Below are 18,434 nucleotides of genomic sequence, written 5' to 3' on the forward strand. Positions count from 1 at the left end.
AGAGAAGAAAAGACAACAGAGGAGGTGCAGAGCACAACAGAGGAAAGAGAGCAGGAAAAGACAATATAAAGGAGAGAGAAACAGGAAGACAACAGGGAGGGAGTAAAATCACCTCGAAGAACAGAGAGATGGGAGAGAACAGATCTGTAGGAGAGAGAAGGGAAGACAGAGTGGAGCACACCGTAAAGAGGGGGAGGAGAGGCAAGGTGGACGGTAGAGAAGAAAGACTGCAGAAAAGGAATGGAGCTCAGCTAAGGACACAGAGCTGGGAGAGGGCAGCCCTGTAGGAGACAGAAGGGGTGGACAGAGAAGAAGGGAGAGACATACCTGTAGAAGACAGGGGGGAGGAGACAGCAGGGAAGAACTGAGGGATCGCAGAGGAGAAAAAAATCAGAGAGAGGTAACATTACGAGGAGAGAGAATGGAGTGAACAGGCGAGGCGCCACAAAAGAGAGAGGACAGGGACAGACAAAACAGCTGGAAATAGAATGAAAGACAGCAGACAAGCAGTGGAGTAACAGATGAGGGAAAGCAAGGAGAGGCTACATGGGTAGTCAATGCAAGGAATGACCGCAAAGAAGGACTGCGGCATGAGAGCGCCGAGGAAATATACCAAGAGGAACTGCAAGATTAAGTGAGAAAGGAGGGTCTCAGAGCAGAAAAGTGGGATGAGGAAGACGAAAATAAATTAATAAGGAGAAAAGAATGAGGCTAGAGGCAGGAGATGAAAGGAGTGAGTGACGGTCTGAAAATAAAAGTGCAAGGCAGAGAACGGAGAAGTTAGAGAAAGTAGGCAGAGGACGTATGGAAAAGAGAGAGGGGTGATTGAGCGGAAGGTGAGAGAGGGAACAGGAGCAAACATTGTGTAGGAGCAGAAATACTGGCAGCGCTGTACAAATCAACATTACATACACGTGTGTCACACAATTACGTAACGTTGTATAATATAACAACATAATATAAACAGCACAACATGAAATGTTAGGAGGAAAGGTGGGGAAAGGAAGCAAGAGAGAGCGGGAGAAGTGAAGGAAGAACTTAGAAGGGATTGAGGAGAAATAGGAAACAAGTAAATAAAGGCTCACAAGAGCGAGACCAGCAAGTTCGGGAGCGCATTCCTTTGAAGTCTGATGGGGTGGGCGGGGGAGCAGGGGAGCGGCTTCCTTTGAACTCGGATGCCGAGGCTCAGACAAATGGTGATGTGCGAGCGGCTTCCTTTCAACTCTGATGGGGGCGGGGGAGCAAATGGCGAGCACGCGCCCGGCGCACATGCACATGGCCATAATCTGCATTCTAAAGCCCTCTGGCAGACTTTCCTGGAGCCCCTACATAATTCTCGCCTGAGCAATGCGCACGCGCATTGGTTCAGCGAGACCTAAAAAAACCTGGTAATAAGAATTGTGCCAGACGCAGTTGGTTTCACTTACCTGACTTTTAATGAGGGTGATACAGTCCCTATTGCTTACAAATCACACTTGTACACTTCGGCTGAACTGCGCTTTTCCTCTGTCGAAAACGTTTTGACTGCAGTGAGGATTGCGATTCTGAAATAGAGAGCACTGTCGCAGAGGAAAAGCATGTTTGTTGTTACATCGTATCCTGCCCTTGAGGCAGTGACTAAAGCCAGTGTACCTAATTCAAGAGTTTTGCATCCTCGTTGGATACATTGGGTCGTCTCCTTGACGTCTCCGGATGTCACGTTTATTTTTTATTCCTCTTTGCAAACTCAGGAGTACTTGCAGTATAAATTTGTTCATCTGGCTCCTCTGACCTTTCACCCGCTGGAGGATTTCCACCGTATCATTTACATTGACGGTTCGGCACAGCTGGCAACGGATTCAAAGCATGCTTATTCAGCAGCCTGCGCAATTGTGGTGTGTACCATGGTGAATGAAGAGTTCAAGTCAGATGTTGTGCACACACAGACATTAGGGGACTATACCGCCCAGTTGGCAGAGCTACGTGTTCTGGTGCTTGCACTGGAGTACGCTGATCCTTGTGTGACTACTCTTATCGTAAGTGACTCTTACTACTGTGTTCAGTCTTACAATGAAAATGTATTCTTTTGGACTCAGAATGAATATCGAGATTCCAAAGGTAGCACGATCAAACACAAAATGTCATGGGTTTGAGTTGCAGAACTTAAAGAACGTCTGCCTCTCGTGTTTGTAATTCATACTCTTGGTCACCAGTGCACAGGAGTACATGCTGTTGGCAACTGTCTTGCTGATGTAGTGGCAAAGACAGCAGTAGCGACATATGTAGTGGCAGCATTTATACGTTCCAAAAGTAAGATTGATGATGACATCTTGGCAGCCATTGCGGCGACAGAGAAGGGAGGTAATTACCCTAGAGGTTTCCCTCCTAAATACTCTTATCATTTAAGTCCTGATAAAGTTCCCTATGTGAGAATTAACGACGTTGGTGACAGATTGATTCCCAACGCGGACCTCAGACTTTTCTTGATAACAGCCGCTCACGAGGACATGGCCTCGGCTCATGCCGGCGTTTCAGTGACTGTATCTCTCCTACAGCAGCGTTACTAGTGGCGCGGATTGTACAAACAAACGTGTGATTATGTCCTTCATTGTGACATTTGCCAGCAGATCAAGCCTTCAACTGCTGCGCCCTCACCCCAGACACAGTTGTACATATCTAATAAACCACTTGGGTGTGTTTATTTAGATCACTGCGGTCCTTTTTCCTCAGATACTGTGTATACTTACATCTTAGTTGCAGTGGATTCGTGCACACGCTTTATTTGGCTCTGGCTGCAACGAGGTGCTGATGCCCAAACTGTGATCAGGGATTTGCGTGTCTTTGTGGGAATTTTTGCATGTGACACCCTTCACTCGGACCAGGGACCAGCATTCGCCTGTAAGGCGTACAAGGATGTCATGGGTTCATTGGGGGTCCAGGTCAAATTTCCGTCTCAATTCAAGTCAAATCAAATGTTTTAATAGAGCACACGTATCACCGTGAGGTCTCAAGGCGCTTGCAGCAAAAAAACAGTCAACAACGTCAGGCGCCTGCTCCTGAAACAGCAGAGGTTATTCGGGAAAAAGCCATGTTTTGAGGTAATTGCGGAAAAGTTTGTGTTCAGTAATGGATAGAAGATGGGGAGGTAATTTATTCCAGAGCAAAGGGGCAAGATAGGAAAAGGAGCAACGGCCGTTACGGGAAGTACGGACGCGTGGCTTGATCAAAAATGATTTATTGCTGGACCTTAAAGGTCTTTTGGGTACATACCAGTTGAGTTTCTTTAAAGGATATTTAGGACCGGTATTGTAAAGGATATTGTGTGTCAGACTCAAAATCTTAAAATGGTTTCTCTGATGAACGGGAAACCAGTGGAGTTTTTTCAGACAGGGGGCAGAGGCTGCTCTAGGAGGAAGGTCCAGAAACAGTCTGGCCGCAGCGTTCTGAAGGGTCTGCAGCTTAGAAAGAAATCCTCATTGAGTGCTGCAAGCAGGGCATTGCCGTAATCAAGACGGCTAATGACCAAGCCCTGCACCAGAGGTTTCCTGGCTTCATTGGGTAGCCACTTGAAGATCTTCCGGAGATTACGCATGATCCCATAACAGATGCCTGATACCTGGTTGACATGGTTTTTCATGAACAGGGCACAATCAATTGTTATTACTAGGTTACGGACAGCTGATTTTGGGGAGGGACATGTTCCCAATTCCAGAGGCCACCAATCTTGTGACCAAAATTCCTCTGCCTTGCCAAACAAGATGATATCTGTTTTACTGCCATTCAATTGGCGTTTGTTATTACCCATCCAAATGCTTATATCAATCATGCAGTTTTTGAAACGAGAACATGTACCATAGTAATCTGTGCCGCATGTGATAAGCAATTGTGTGTCGTCGGCATACGATACGGTTTCAAAACCGTATGATTTGATAATATTAGCCAACAGAGTTAGATACAAATTGAACAGCAAGGGGCTTAGGATTGATCCTTGAGGTACCCCCACGATGACTGGACGACTACTTGAAACCAGAGTATCAACTTGAACAGTGGTGAAGCGGTTTGTAAGATAGTTTTCAAGCCAGTCAAGGGCCTTTCCTCTGATACCTATCTCCCACAATCGATGTTTCAAGAAGTTGTGGGAGATGGTATTGAATGCTGTGGATAAGTCCAGAAGGATGATAATTGCTGATCCACCTCTGTCCAACGGGAGCCTGATATTGTCTACAATCTCTGTACCATGAGCTAAACGGAAACCGGATTGTGAGGGGTCCAGAATCCCATGTGACTCTATAAAGGCAGTAAGCCGCTTGTTAACAAATATTCCAATACTTTCCCAAAATAGGGAAATAGGCCGATAATGAACAAGTTGGGTGGGGTAATTTGAGGGTTTTTTAAAAATTGGCTTAACTTGTGCATGTTTCCATTTGGTTGGTACAATGGCTTGCTCTAGTGAGGTGTTAAAGATTGTCATAAGAGAGTTAGCCAGTAGTGGCGTGATTTTGGTACAAAAGCGGGGAGGGAAAGGGTCCATTGGGGAGCCTGATTTTATTTTGCTCAGGCCCTCGAGTACTTCAGTAACAGTTATGGGGTCAAATTCGGTTAAACATGGGGTGTCGGGGGGCGTGGCCAAGATGGCGGAGTGAGCGGACGTGTCTCGCCTCAGCTCCTGCCACCGGCCTGTTTTCGGCACCGGTTCCGGCACCTTTTCCGACCGAAGTCGGTGTCAGGGGCTGCCGGAGCCGTCTTAGTACCGGAGCGGATCAGCGGGGGGCATCCATCGTCGCTGTGGGCAGACGCGGTGCAGTAGCGGCGCGGGGGAAGCGGAGCGCCCATCCCCCCTCCGGCTGGAGGCGAGGCTGTCGTGCGGCGGAGGAAGCGGCCGAGGGCGGGCGCACCTGCAGGGCCCTGGGTCGGGTCCCAACCACGGACGTTTGGCGGCGGTTGCAGGTCCGGAGCCCCCCCGCGAGAGAAGCTGCCCCGACAGTGAGACGAGCGCATCGGACCGCACATCACGGGGGCCGGCTGTGAAGCACACACGGAGGTGAGAGCGCGCCCTGGGCACGATAGGCGGTGCTGAGGTGGTCCTAGAGCTCGGCCGGGGTGACTGTGCAACGAGCCTCCAGGTGGGCATTTCGGCCCGGGGTCTGCTGGGCCCTGCCTCTCCCTGACCTGTTTGGGTCCACGTGGGGGGCCCTGTCCCTGGGGCATCTCCTGCTAACCCTACCAGAAGCGGCCCGGTAGAGTCCGAGTGGGCCTGCCCCCCTCCCGATGTGCCAGGCAGCGCCAACCAGGGGATAGCGCCAGAGACGCACTTCCGACCACGTCAGGGGCCCGCGCCTGGAAATCCTTTACCCCCACGCGGCCTGCGCTCCCGCCCGGGGGGATCCGGCCCGGAACCAGCGGCCCCCTGACCCTGGCAGACGAGAGCGGGCACCCCCGGCCCCTGCGGCCACGACTTTCTTCCCTCCTCGGGGGCCTTGATCTCCACAGCTTGGGCAACACGACAGGCCCTCTACAGGGACTTGCGCAGTGGTCGTGAGAGACGTGAAGCGATACTGCGCCACGACTAACGGAAGGGCGATTGAGAGGGAGCACCGCCGGGGGGCCCTTCGGCTGGTGGTGGGCTCGCTGTGGACCACGACCACCAACCAAGAGAGGGGCAGCGGAGGAGGGGGCGCCTGAGCCACCGCGACGGAGGAATGTCCACGGGCAGGCCGCCCCGAGGCAAGACGGTGAAGGAAATGTTCGCCAAAACGCAATCCCCTCAGCAGAAAGATGCTTTGGCCCCAGCACCGAAAAAGGCGGAACGGGCCCTGGAGGAGGGCTCGGAACCCATTACGAAGGCCTTCCTGGAGTCCCTCTTTGCCACTCTGAGGGATGACATCCACACCCTTAAGACTGAGTTCGCCAGCGAGATTCGGGAGGTGCGGCGCGAGATGGACGGCATAGGGGAACGGGTGGCGGACTTGGAGGCCAAGGGCGACGAACGGGAGACGGAGCTTTCGACTCAGCAACAGGAGATCATTCGCCTACACGATCAACAGGTGGATCTGCAACTTCACCTGGAAGACCTAGAAAATTGTTCCAGGCGACATAACATCCGTATTCGCAACGTTGCCACGTCTGACGCCACTCAGGATGCCTTTCGCTACGCCAGGGAACTCTTCAACCACGTGCTGGGGAGGCCGCTGGACTCACCCTTGCAACTTGACAGAGCCCATAGGACTGGCCCTCCCCGTGCGGCGACGGCCCCACCGCCCGACATCCTGGTGTGTGTTCAGGACTACCGCACTAAAGAGGAAATTCTTCAGAAAGCGCGTCAGATGCACCCGATAGCCTTTCAGGGCATATCACCGCTGCTGTTTCAGGACTTGGCTGCGCTTACGCTACACAAGCGTCGGCTCTTCAAGCCGGTCACCTCCTGCCTACAGCAGAAGGGTGTTCTGTACAGTTGGGGCCACCCCTTCCGCCTAATCTTTAAGCTGGACAATAAGCAGTACCAACTTCGATCGGTGGCTGAAGCTTGCTCTGTGCTTGGCATTGAGACGCCGACGGAAGACGCGGAAGCCCGGGGGCCCTTGCCAGAGACCGAGGGGGTGAGGCCCAATGGAGCCAACAGCGTCGTAGGAGACGAGTTAAGAAACCCCCAGCGACGGAGATTGCAGCGGGTCAGCGCGCCGCGGTGGACGCCGCGGCCACGGATGGTGGTTTGGGCCCCACAGGATGACCGTCTCAAGACATTGCCTGATTCACATGTCCGCTCTGGCCCTCAGGCCGTTGGCGGGAGAGAGACTCCCGGACACTCAAGTAAGACTGCCTTGCTTTATTTCAATTTTCTACTTTTCATCCTTGGATGAGAGACTATGACTTTCCTTTGGACATACACTGATGGTTTGCAGTTGGGGGGGAGGGGGGTGGGGCTTTGGGGGTTGGGTGAGTTCTTTGAGGTTGGGCATGGGGTAGGGGGGTGGGGGGTTCCAGGGTTCATGGTTGGCAGGATGTATACAGTGACGATGCGGCAGAGGTGGGGATGGCTGCATTGCAGGGAGGGAGATGGGCCTGCTGGTATGGGCATGGGGCGCGGCATTGAGAGTCAGTTGATAGTTTTTATTTCGTAAGACAACAATGGGTGACTTGGTTGTGCTCACTCTCAATGTGAGAGGCTTGAATAGCCCGGTGAAACGTAAAGCGGTACTCTTGCTTCTAGAGCACTCCAAGGCTGACATTTGTCTTTTGCAAGAGACACACCTCCTAGCCAAGGATTGCCACCGCCTCCACTCTAGCAAATTCCCACTGCAATTTTTCTCCTCCTGCACCGAAAAGAAGGCCGGGGTGGCAATCCTGGTGGCACGCACATTTAGGGGTAAGGTTTTGGGTAAGATGGCAGAAATTAAGGGTAGGTTACTGGTTTACAGGTTTGCGATAGGGGGTCTGAATTACACGATTGGCTCGGTCTACGGACCAAATGAAGGCCAGGAAAGGTTCCTACACTCCGCACTTACAGCTGCGACTGACACGGTGGACCGCCACATTCTGCTTGGGGGTGATTTGAATTTAGTCCTAGACAACTTGCTAGACCGCTCCTGTCAGCGCGTTAGCCAGGTGGGTGCCTTGTCCCCGTCGGGTCTGGACCGCTTGAGGGACCTTGGGCTTGTGGATGCATGGCGCGAGCTTCACCCAGGCGAAACAGACTACACGCACTTCTCAGCAGCATGTAGGACATATGCGCGCCTAGACTACCTGCTTGTCTCCACTGCCGCTCGCCCGCTTGTCACCAATGCAGAAATCGGGACCGCGTCTTTATCCGATCACGCCCCGGTCACGATCACCCTAACAGGACCTCGAGAGCCGCGTTTGGGCAGGGTGTGGTGCCTCCGGGACTCTTTGCTTCATAGGAAGGACACGGTCACTAGAATTCAGGACGCCATAAAAGACTACTTGTCCCACAACAGTAACGGGGACACGGCACTGGCTACGCAGTGGGCTGCGCTCAAGGCCGTGCTGAGGGGTGAATTTATATCGCTTTCCTCCGCGGAAAACAAAGACCGCCAGATCAAGCGGGACGAACTCACCCAAAAGACCAGAGAGCTCGAGCAAATCCATAGAAGGACGGGAGCCCCGAGAATTTGGCGCCAATTACGGGCTGTCCGTCAACAACTGGCGGCTCTGGACATAGACAGGGCGGAGTATGCAGCTTTACGGCTGAAACATGCCTACTATACTGGGGGGGATAGATGTGGGCGCCTCCTGGCACACAAGCTACGCACGGTGGCCCAGAAACGTGAGGTTAAGGAACTGAAGGGACCTGACGGCACTAGTGTCGTCGGTGACCGCGCAATAGCGGAGGCTTTTCGTGACTTTTATGCCGCTATCTATGAAGCAGACCCGCCTAACCCAGAGGCGGAATTGGCTTTTCTCGAAGAGATGCCGTTACCCGCCCTGACCCAAGACCAAGTTGATAACTTGGAGAGAGACATCAGACCAGAGGACGTTATCTCAGCGATCTCACGGCTCAAACTCGGGAAGGTGCCGGGGCCTGGATGGCTTCCCAGCGAGCTTCTATAAGACCTTCTGCGTTCAACTTGCACCTCTTTTGGCCAGACTCTATATTTCGTTTGCAGAGGACGGGGCGATCTCCCGGGACTTGCTTGAAGCGTCCATCGCGGTCATACCCAAGCCCGACAAAGATCCTACCGACTGTGGGGCGTACCGGCCCATTTCCCTTTTAAATGTCGATCTTAAACTCTACACAAGCGTCCTCGCGTCTAGGCTGAGCCCCTACATGGGGGGCCATATACAACCGGATCAGGCGGGCTTCATCCCCGAGCGCCAGACTTCTGATAATACCAAGCGGGCCCTCCACCTCATTGAGAAAGCATCTCGCACGCAGGGCGAGTATATGCTGTTAGCCATCGACGCAGAAAAGGCCTTTGATAGGGTTCATTGGCCCTATCTTGAGAAGGTCCTCATGAAAGCTGGTATGGGTCCCAAATTCCGGGCCAGAGTACTTAACTGCTATAAACTTCCCTCGGCCTCCGTTAGGGTTAACGGCTTGTCATCCCCGCAGTTCCAGATTGAGAGAGGCACACGGCCGGGGTGCCCGCTGTCCCCTCTTCTGTTCGCCTTATATATGGAGCCGCTGGCACAACTCGTCCGAACAGACCCGGAAGTTAGGGGCATCAAATTCGGGGCTGATGTTCATGTCATCAGTCCATACGCTGACGACGTCTTGTTATCACTCGCGGACCCCCGAGCCTCTCTCCCTGCTTGCATGGCCGTCCTCGACAGGTTCGGCGGTGTATCGGGCTTCAAAGTCAACCTGACGAAATCGGTGGCCCTCGACCTATCACTGGCGGCGGACACGCGTGCCACGCTGCAGGCCCGATTCCCTTTGCGATGGGCTGCGGAGTCGGTTCCTTACCTGGGGATCAAACTGGCAGCCTCCCTTCAGACTACGGTGGATGTCAACTACACCCATCTCCGGCAGAAAGTTCGACAGGAGCTAGGACAGTGGAAACACTACCCGTTGTCCTGGCTGGGCAGGGTTGCGGCGCTCAAGATGACGATCCTTCCCCAGATTCTGTATGTCTTTCGCGCCATACCTCTCGCCCCTCCTACAGGTTGGATTAAGCTGGTACAGTCGGATCTTTCCCAATTTGTGTGGAACGGGAAGAAACCCAAATAGCGATGCTTGGGCCGGAACAAGGGGGGATCGGGATTCCGAACTTGGCCTCCTACTTCCAGGCGGCACAACTACGATTCCTGGCGGAATGGGTACAATGGGAGTCCGGGAAGCACTGGTTATTCCAAGATCAGGCAGTGGCGGGGCGCACGCTACAAGAGATCCCGTTTATGCGCAAAATGCACAGGCCCCGCAACTTGTACGCTTCCCACATTACGCGAGTCCCGCTTGGGATATGGGACCGAGTGAGTGTGGAGCTCGGTCTCACGAGCATCCCCTCACCTCTCACCCCCATTCTTGATAACCCTGACTTTCAGCCAGGAATGGACGGAAAGGCCTTCGAACGTTGGAAGTCGGCCGGTTGCCGCTCCCTATGCCAGATATACGGGCCCGAAGGCGTAATCCCATTTCCACAACTGCGCCAGGACCTCGGCCTCCCGGAGATTGAGCGACTCCACTATTTTCAAATCAGGCATTGGGCCCTCAGCAACACGGTGAGACCGGACGCGGATCGGCGACTGACGCATTTCGAATATTGGTTGATTACCCGCAAGTCGGACAAGCAGCTAATCTCTGATTTATACACAATGCTCACACTCAAGCACCAACACACCTACAGTGTGAGTAGGGCGCGCTGGGAGAGAGAGATGGAAAGGACACTTACCCATAAAGAATGGGAGGGTGTATACTATAGGGCACGACACTCGGCGTATCATATGGGACTCACGGATACTCTAACGAAGGTGGTGACCTACTGGTACTACACCCCAGAACGGTTGTATGAGATGGATAGCAACAAAGATCCCCTGTGTTGGCGAGGTTGCGGACACTTGGGCACCCTCACGCATATTCTTTGGGAATGCAGCGTTCTGCAGGATTATTGGCGCCAAGTGCTGGATGACGTGGATAAACATTTTGACACTGAAATCCCGTGCTTCCCGTCATACGTCCTCCTAGGGCTCCCAAATGCTCTGACATACCCCTTACGTTCGCGAAGGGGACGCCTGATAGCCATAGCTCTGGGTTCGGCACTACAGAACATTGTAACTCACTGGCGCACAACCCACGTTCCCACATATCAGGGGTGGCTCCACCGTCTGTGGATGGTCCTGGGTATGGAGAGACTTTCCCTGTACAAAGCGGGGGATGGGGCAAGGTATGCGGAACTTTGGCAGCCGTTTCTAGCTCTTCTGTCCTCGGAGTTTGTGGAGGTCACCTGCCCGAGGTATCTTCGACTGTTGAGGTTGACGGAGATTGCCCCAACGGAGGGGAACGCCAAGCCCGCCCCCAAGCGGGGACAGACTGGGGTATGACCTGCCAGAATGAGACCATGGAACACCTGGGGGGGTGGTGTGGGGGGGGGGCATGGGGGTGATGGGTGGGCTTGTTGGGGTTGGAGTTCGGAGTAAAGGGGGGGGCGGGGTACAGGAGGGGATGGGAGGGGTGGGGTGTTTTAAAGAGGGGTTGATAGTTTAATAGTGTGTTGATAATCTGCACGATTGAGGGATGGAAACGGGCCACACCGTACGTCAGCGTCAGAGGGCGCGGGCTGGAGATAGGAGTTGGAGCCGCCCTGACTGACGTTGCAATGTTTTTAGACGCGGCCGGCCCGGTTGGGTTGTAGGCGGCTTGCTGTGTATAACTGTGCTTATTATATGCTGCCCACCTTGCCCTCTGATGAACATGCGCCCGAGCTCCACTGAGTTGTTGGACAAGTGCTTGTGATTGTTGATGCCTGAACTGTGTTGATTTCTTCAATAAAAACATTTACTACTAAACATGGGGTGTCCTTAAGTTCAGCCAGGAGAGGTTTCACCAGTAAATTATTATTTTGCTGGTGTTGACATGCGTCAATGTTCGGGAAGGAGGAATAAATTGATTTGATTTTATTGTCAAAGAATACGGACATAGAGTCAACCCATTCTTGGGTGGGGACGAAACAAGACTGTTCGGCCCGAGGCAAAGTAAATTCTTTTAATATTTTATATAGTTCCTTACTTGAATGGGCCGCATTATTTATCCGCTGGGGTAAATAAGTCTTTTTAGCCAATTTGATATTTTTTACATAAAATAAATACAATAATTTATAGTTCTTTTGATCCTCCTCTGTTTTAGTTTTTCGCCATTGACGTTCGGCTGCTCGACTAGATTGCTTATCAATTTTTAGAGCAGCGGTGAACCATGGTGATGCAATGCTTTTCACGTTAACATTCGTCTTGGGGATAACGTCATCCAAGGTTTTTAGATGAGAAGTTTCTAAGTTAATTAACATTTGTTCCACTGAGATCACCTGATCTGTTTGTTTTGGTTTAAAATGGGTTAGAAAAGCTTCAGGGGTCAATTTGCGCCATGGTCGTCTCCGTACTCTTTTATTACTTTCTGATTTAAGCAGGGCATGTCTAGGGATACTGAACTTTAAAAGATAATGGTCTGTCCATATCATGGGGAGCGGGGTCTCATGGAACACGATAGACTGATTGATAGGCTGAAACATGTCAACTATGCAGCCCACTCAGCCCGCACACATCACACTGGGGACAAACCTGGCAAGTTGCTGGTTTGGCTGATACAGCGTGAGGAGCGCACGTCTCCCGTGACAGCGATCCGTCCGGCTACTGGCCCGGTGGTATACACCCAGGCGAAAATCCATGAGGCCTTTGTGGCGCATTATAGTGCGCTATATGAGTCCCGGCTGATAACCACACAACGGACCATCACCGCGTTCCTGGACAAAATTACAATACCAGCCCTGTCAGATGACCAACGGGACGACCTGGGAGCGCCGCTAGTGGCAGATGAGTTACGCGAAGCCATCTTCGCCCTCTCGAATGGTAAAGCTCCCGGCCCAGATGGGCTACCGGCGGAGTATTATAAAGCCTGCTCCGATATCCTGATCCCACAACTCCTCAGGGTGTACTCAGCGGCACTGGAAGACTCGGCTCTGCCCCGGTCTATGAATGAGGCGACACTGGTGTCTCTTCTTAAACCGGACCGCGATGACACGCTTCTCGGATCGTACAGACCACTGGCGCTGTTGAACACGGATTATAAGATCCTGGCGTCGACCCTGGCGCGACGCCTGGCGGCCCTGGTGCCCGCCCTGATACACAATGATCAGAACGGCTTTGTGCCCACAAGATGCACCTCCCACAACATACGGAGGTTGTTCCGCGTGCAGAACTATGCGGTACAGGAATGGCCATGATCGGGTTGCCTAGTACTAGACCTTGAGAAGGCCTTCGATTCGGTCGAATGGCCCTATTTGCTGTCAGTGTTACGCAAATTCGAGCTAGGGGACGATTACATTGAGCTGGTCGGATTACTATACAGGCACCCTGAGGTGCGAGTCCGCACGGGCAAGCTGATGTCCAGCGCCATCAGGGTCCGACGCGGCACCAGACAGGGCTGCCCGCTGTCCCCGCTGCTCTTCTCACTGGCAATAGAACCCCTCGCTGAGGTATTACGAGCCAAGGGCACGCACTGGGGTATCCCGATGGCGGACGGCGTGCACATCGTCTCGCTGTATGCAGACAACCTGCTCTTGTATGTCAGAGACCTCGCCCAATTACCGGCAGAACTGTCGGAAATCTTCCGGTCCTTCGAGGTCATGTCAGGTCTTAAAGTTAACTGGGCCAAATCAGGGGCATATGCGTTCGCCCCTGACACACCAGACTCTGCAGTCACGATCAATGGTGAGCGGCTGCCGTGGCACCACACCGCGTTTAAGTATCTGGGAATATATATATATATAGAACACCTCCGGACATCCTGGACGGCAACCTGACACGCGCCATAACGTCCATAAGATCCCAAATTGCCTTTTGGAAGACCCTCCCACTCAATGTGCCAAGCAGGGTGACATTGACGAAGATGATCGTCCTGCCCAGACTCCTATATTACTTCGCTAACATCCCAACATACGTCCAGGTCCACACTTTCAAAGAGCTAGAAACCATGGTCAGGGACCTGATATGGAATACCGGGAGACCCAGAGTGGCTCTGCGAAAACTGTATGCGCCGGTCAGTGACGGTGGCCTCACGGTGCCAAACCTTGAACTCTATTATTTAGCTGCACAACTACAATGGGTGACTGCCTGGCTCGCAGGGAAAAATCTAGAGGACACAGCCACGGCAACAGATATACTATCACACACACAGATACATTCCCTGTTCCACCCCCTGGCGTACACGAGAAGAACATCACAATTACATGCGGACGTGGCTGTAAAATGCTACACCAGGAGCTTGAAACTAACAAAGCACACTACACCATACGCCCCGGCGCTCCCACTCCTGGGCACACCCAAGGCCGCATCCGTTGTCACGGAGGCGGCACTGGAACACTGGACACGCGTGGGAGTGGACACCACGGCGGATCTATACGCCGATGGCGCCCTGATACCTTTTGTGACACTGGCCGATGACACGGGTCTTCCAGCGGGGCAGTTCTTACAGCACGCCTCCATAGTTATGGCATACACGTAGCGGTGGGGGAGCATTGCTGAGGAACCACCCACTCACCAATTGATACAAAGCCTACATGTCATGGGAGACGGGACACATGTGGTACATTGGCTGACACAGGCACTGTTGACACACACGCAGTGCACCCTGCAACCACTACGTGACAAATGGGCGGTTGACAGGGGGAAGGACTGGACAGATGGAGAGTGGACGATAATACTAGCAGGCCCCAAGAACATCCCCCGAAATGCGCGCTTTAAGTTGATCCAGTTTTATATACTGCATCGAGCGTACCTCACACCGGATAAAATTAATCAGTACTTCCCGGGCGCCGCATCTAGCTGCCCGAGATGCGCACTGGGGGGCGCAGACTTGCTCCACATGCTATGGCAATGCCCACACCTTCAAACATACTGGCAGACAGTACTACCAACACTAGAGCGCTGCACGGCCACGCCGATACCACACACGTGGGAAGCATGTATACTGGGCTTATACAAACGGACCAAACACAATAAAGTCCCCTCCCGTTTCTGGGACCTCGGCCTCCTCACGGCCAAACGGCTGATCACAAAACATTGGAAGCGAACCACTCCACCCCTGGCGGAACACTGGCGCACCTCCCTGGACACCTGGGCAAAGGCAGAAAGCATCACCCTCCACAATGAGGAAACGGCTGGACTGAGAAGGTTCCTGATCGCGGCGTTGTGGGACGAGATGCTGAGCTCCTTACATAGTGACTGCCAAGAGGAGCAGGACGGTGTAGAGAGTACAGACCATAACCCTGACGCCCCTGACAGGGAAACGCACGACCACCCACAATATGCCATTGATGTGCCTACTGGCGACGCCCCACCCTGACCTCCATGGTGATGCCCTACCCGGCACTCTGCACACGCCGCACACCTCCTGCTACCTGCCCATGGCCCTCCCCGAGACCTGACCGAAATTCGTAGTCAATACTCAAAGGCACCCACGAGCCCCCAATGCATAGATACACTCCCGACCCGAATCACACACCACGCCTCCAAGTTAGATGACCATAACCCCCATTTCACATCTCCTTTTAATTTTTTTTCTCCTTGCTGTTTATTTTCTGGTGTCATCTTCTTCGCTGAGCCGACACGGCTGGTACTTTTGTGACATACCTCTGTTAAGCTAAATGGAGCAATGTACTACTATGTAATGTGATACGTCCCGCGAACACGACAGACATCATTGAGATGTGGAAATATGCATGATGTAGCATTTATGTTTTCTTTCTTCCTGTGTATTCAATAGAAATAAAAATATATTAAAAAAAAAAAAAAAAATGGGGAGCGGGGTCTCATTACTCATTTTAGATGAATTAGTGAAGATCAAATCTAGTGTGTGACCAGCTCTATGCGTCGGACCAATTACCCTTTGGGTTAAACCTAAGGTTTCCATTGTTCCAATTAAATGGCTTGTTTCGGGGTCCAACAATACAGATATCCATACAGGCCTGAGGGCAATAGTGTTGTGGAGCAAATGAACCGTGACTTAAAGCAATCCTTTACAGCTAGGGTTTTAGGTACTGGCAGGAACTAGCTGGCCCATCTATAGAGCGTTCAACATGCACTTAATAATCTCCCAAGAAGGTCTCTGGGTGGGAAGACCCCATACGAAATGCTCTTTGGCATCAAAATCTTTGTTCCAGACCTTGAGGGTCTAGACATGGCGGTGTCTGCCGCACCCTTTGACGTAGATGATCATTCTGCTGTATTACAGAACCTACAAAAGACTCGTGACAGTCTTGCAAAGGAACATTTGCCCTCCACAACTGATGCTACTCTTCAGATCCCGGTAGTTGGCTGGCTACCCCGAGTCGATGACCTGGTCCGTGAGAAGGTGGAGATCAAGAAGGAGTTTGGCCCCTCATATTGTGCACCAGTTCCTGTGCTTGGCGTGCAGAGTACAAGAACAGTTATTTTACCTCCACTTCATGGTCGCAAGGATAAAAGGTACATCTCAATTGACAATGTCAAATTACATTGAGTGGCCGATTCTTCTTAGTATGACTCCAGTTGTCTCTTGTCCAGCCATGCTGAGAAATTCTGTTTTGGCTCCGGCGAGTACCAAAAGGCCTGACGTTGCCATCGAGATGCCTGCTGTTACAAATCCTTTATTGAGTCCACAGGCTGGTGATCCCCTTGATGATACTGAGTATACTTACCCCACAGATGTGTCGTTGCCTGGTGTACTCACAGATGCTGTTAATCAGTCCTGTTTTTCATTTGACACTGACTCTACAACATCTAAGTCCCCATCAAAAGTTTCTATTTTTGCTGTTTGGTTTAAAAGATATTTTTTGATACCCCCTTGGACTTACATTTGGCTGGTGCATTTTCAATTTTTTTATTCATGTCAATTGGATTTGTAGTTGTGTTTTTCTGTCTTGTTAATTGACATTATGTTAAAGAAAGATCTACAATTCGGTTAATTGATGGGGGATGTTGTAAAACAAAACATACGCTCTGACGATTGGGATGTCCAAGCCGTAGAGGCTCTTTTTTCTGATTTGAAATATTATGCTGCTTTTGATGCTGAAGATTTGTACGTAGATTCGGCTAATTATGCAGACCTATTCTGCTACCAACATTATGGCAATCATTTTCTGCATAAAGCAAACACATTTAGAAATCTGGTTAATTATACACAATGGGAACATTGTTCAGCACCACTTGAAGGCAGCTCGAAAACTCTTTTGAAAAAGTTTACTTGTTTTACTGATTTTAATCAATCTAATCCTGACGTATTTTATTTTAAGATGACTGCTAAGTCCTCTTCCAAAGTTAGACTCACTCACACCAAATTATTGTATTCGAAGCCCTTTATCGATCAATTAGCTATAGGGGGCTTTGAGCTCTGGAGAGATACTATTGATCTTAAATCTGTTCGGGGTTCTAAAAGTTGGCAAGTACGGAGCACTGAAGCTTTGCATCGTGCATGTCTCATCCCGAACCATATGTTGTTTTTGAATTCGACTATTTCACAAACTACTTGCTTTGGATTGGCTACATCTAAAAAATTAAATGCTCCTTCTATTCCTGATTTGGGGGACTACCCTGCATGGAACAATCACACCGATAGGTCCATTAATGAGTTGCAGTCCCTTTTACTAAATTCCTCCTTTAATATTTCTAATTAGGAATCCTGAAGGTTGGGTATTATGGCATAAAACGTCAGATTCATGCCAACATTGATTTCTGGGTCTGGTCCCTGGCTATACACAGGTTAGAGTGGATCCCTGTTTTGAAACCGCCCATTCTGTTACTACCTATTCAGTAGGCAACTTATGTCAGAACTGGCTTAAACATTTCACTTTAGCGTCAGTTAAACTTTATTTGTCCAAATTGTCTGACGATGTTGATTTGAATGACTTTGTTAAAGGCCCTGTTGGAGGCAGGTCGAAAAGATGGGTGTATGCTATTTACAATGAAGTCTGGAAACTGTCTCAATTTGAAGCTGCTTCTAGATTAAGGGCTATTGATCAAGCAAATGTGGAAAAAGTGCTTGCAGTCATTGATAAAACCATTAATACTTTCATCCCAAATTTATACATTAGATAATATTGTTTCATCTGTTGTTGATAGTGTTCAGGATGAAGTGTCTGTTTTGTACCATGGCCAAAGTCATTTACGTTCCATTATGCAGTTTGCTTGGACTTTGCAAACTTTAAAAGGTGGTAAAGTTCCATGGGACTACATGAACACGTCCTCTATATTTTTACCGTTTCATTTGACTGAAAAACAGCAATTTATGTGTAGGAAGGATGCTGCATATTCCCTTTTGCATATTGAAAAATTAGAACCTTTACCTTTTTCTGTTGCCGAAAGTAATTCAGCTGTTTGGCTCATCCATGGGTTAATAACGCTGCCTTTTCCCCTATTTAAATTCAGTTCATGCATGAAACATTATGCCATAGGCAGATATGAACCATTGGGTAGCGCCTATCTCCATGAAGTTTGGTCTCTACCATTTACCTATAGGTGCCTGAGGGAGGGTAAAGAGATTTATTTAAAGGGAGAAGAGTGCACTTCTACACCTGATCACTCTCTGGTTTGCAATAACATCCAATTGCACGGCTCGTGTAACACGCTGGAACCGAATTTAGCATGCATTTTAAAGGGTTATCGGTCCCAGCTATAACACCAATATTCACATTGCTAGCTAACGGTAGCTATTTACTTTTAAATAATGAAGATTGCTGCGGTATGCTGGCAGGGATTCCGTGCATTGTGACCGTCTCCCAACGTGTAGTCTGCTGTAAGAATGTGCTTTTCCCGCC

Source organism: Lissotriton helveticus, chromosome 8 (assembly GCF_964261635.1).
Source record: "Lissotriton helveticus chromosome 8, aLisHel1.1, whole genome shotgun sequence".
Taxonomy (NCBI): Eukaryota; Metazoa; Chordata; class Amphibia; order Caudata; family Salamandridae; genus Lissotriton; species Lissotriton helveticus.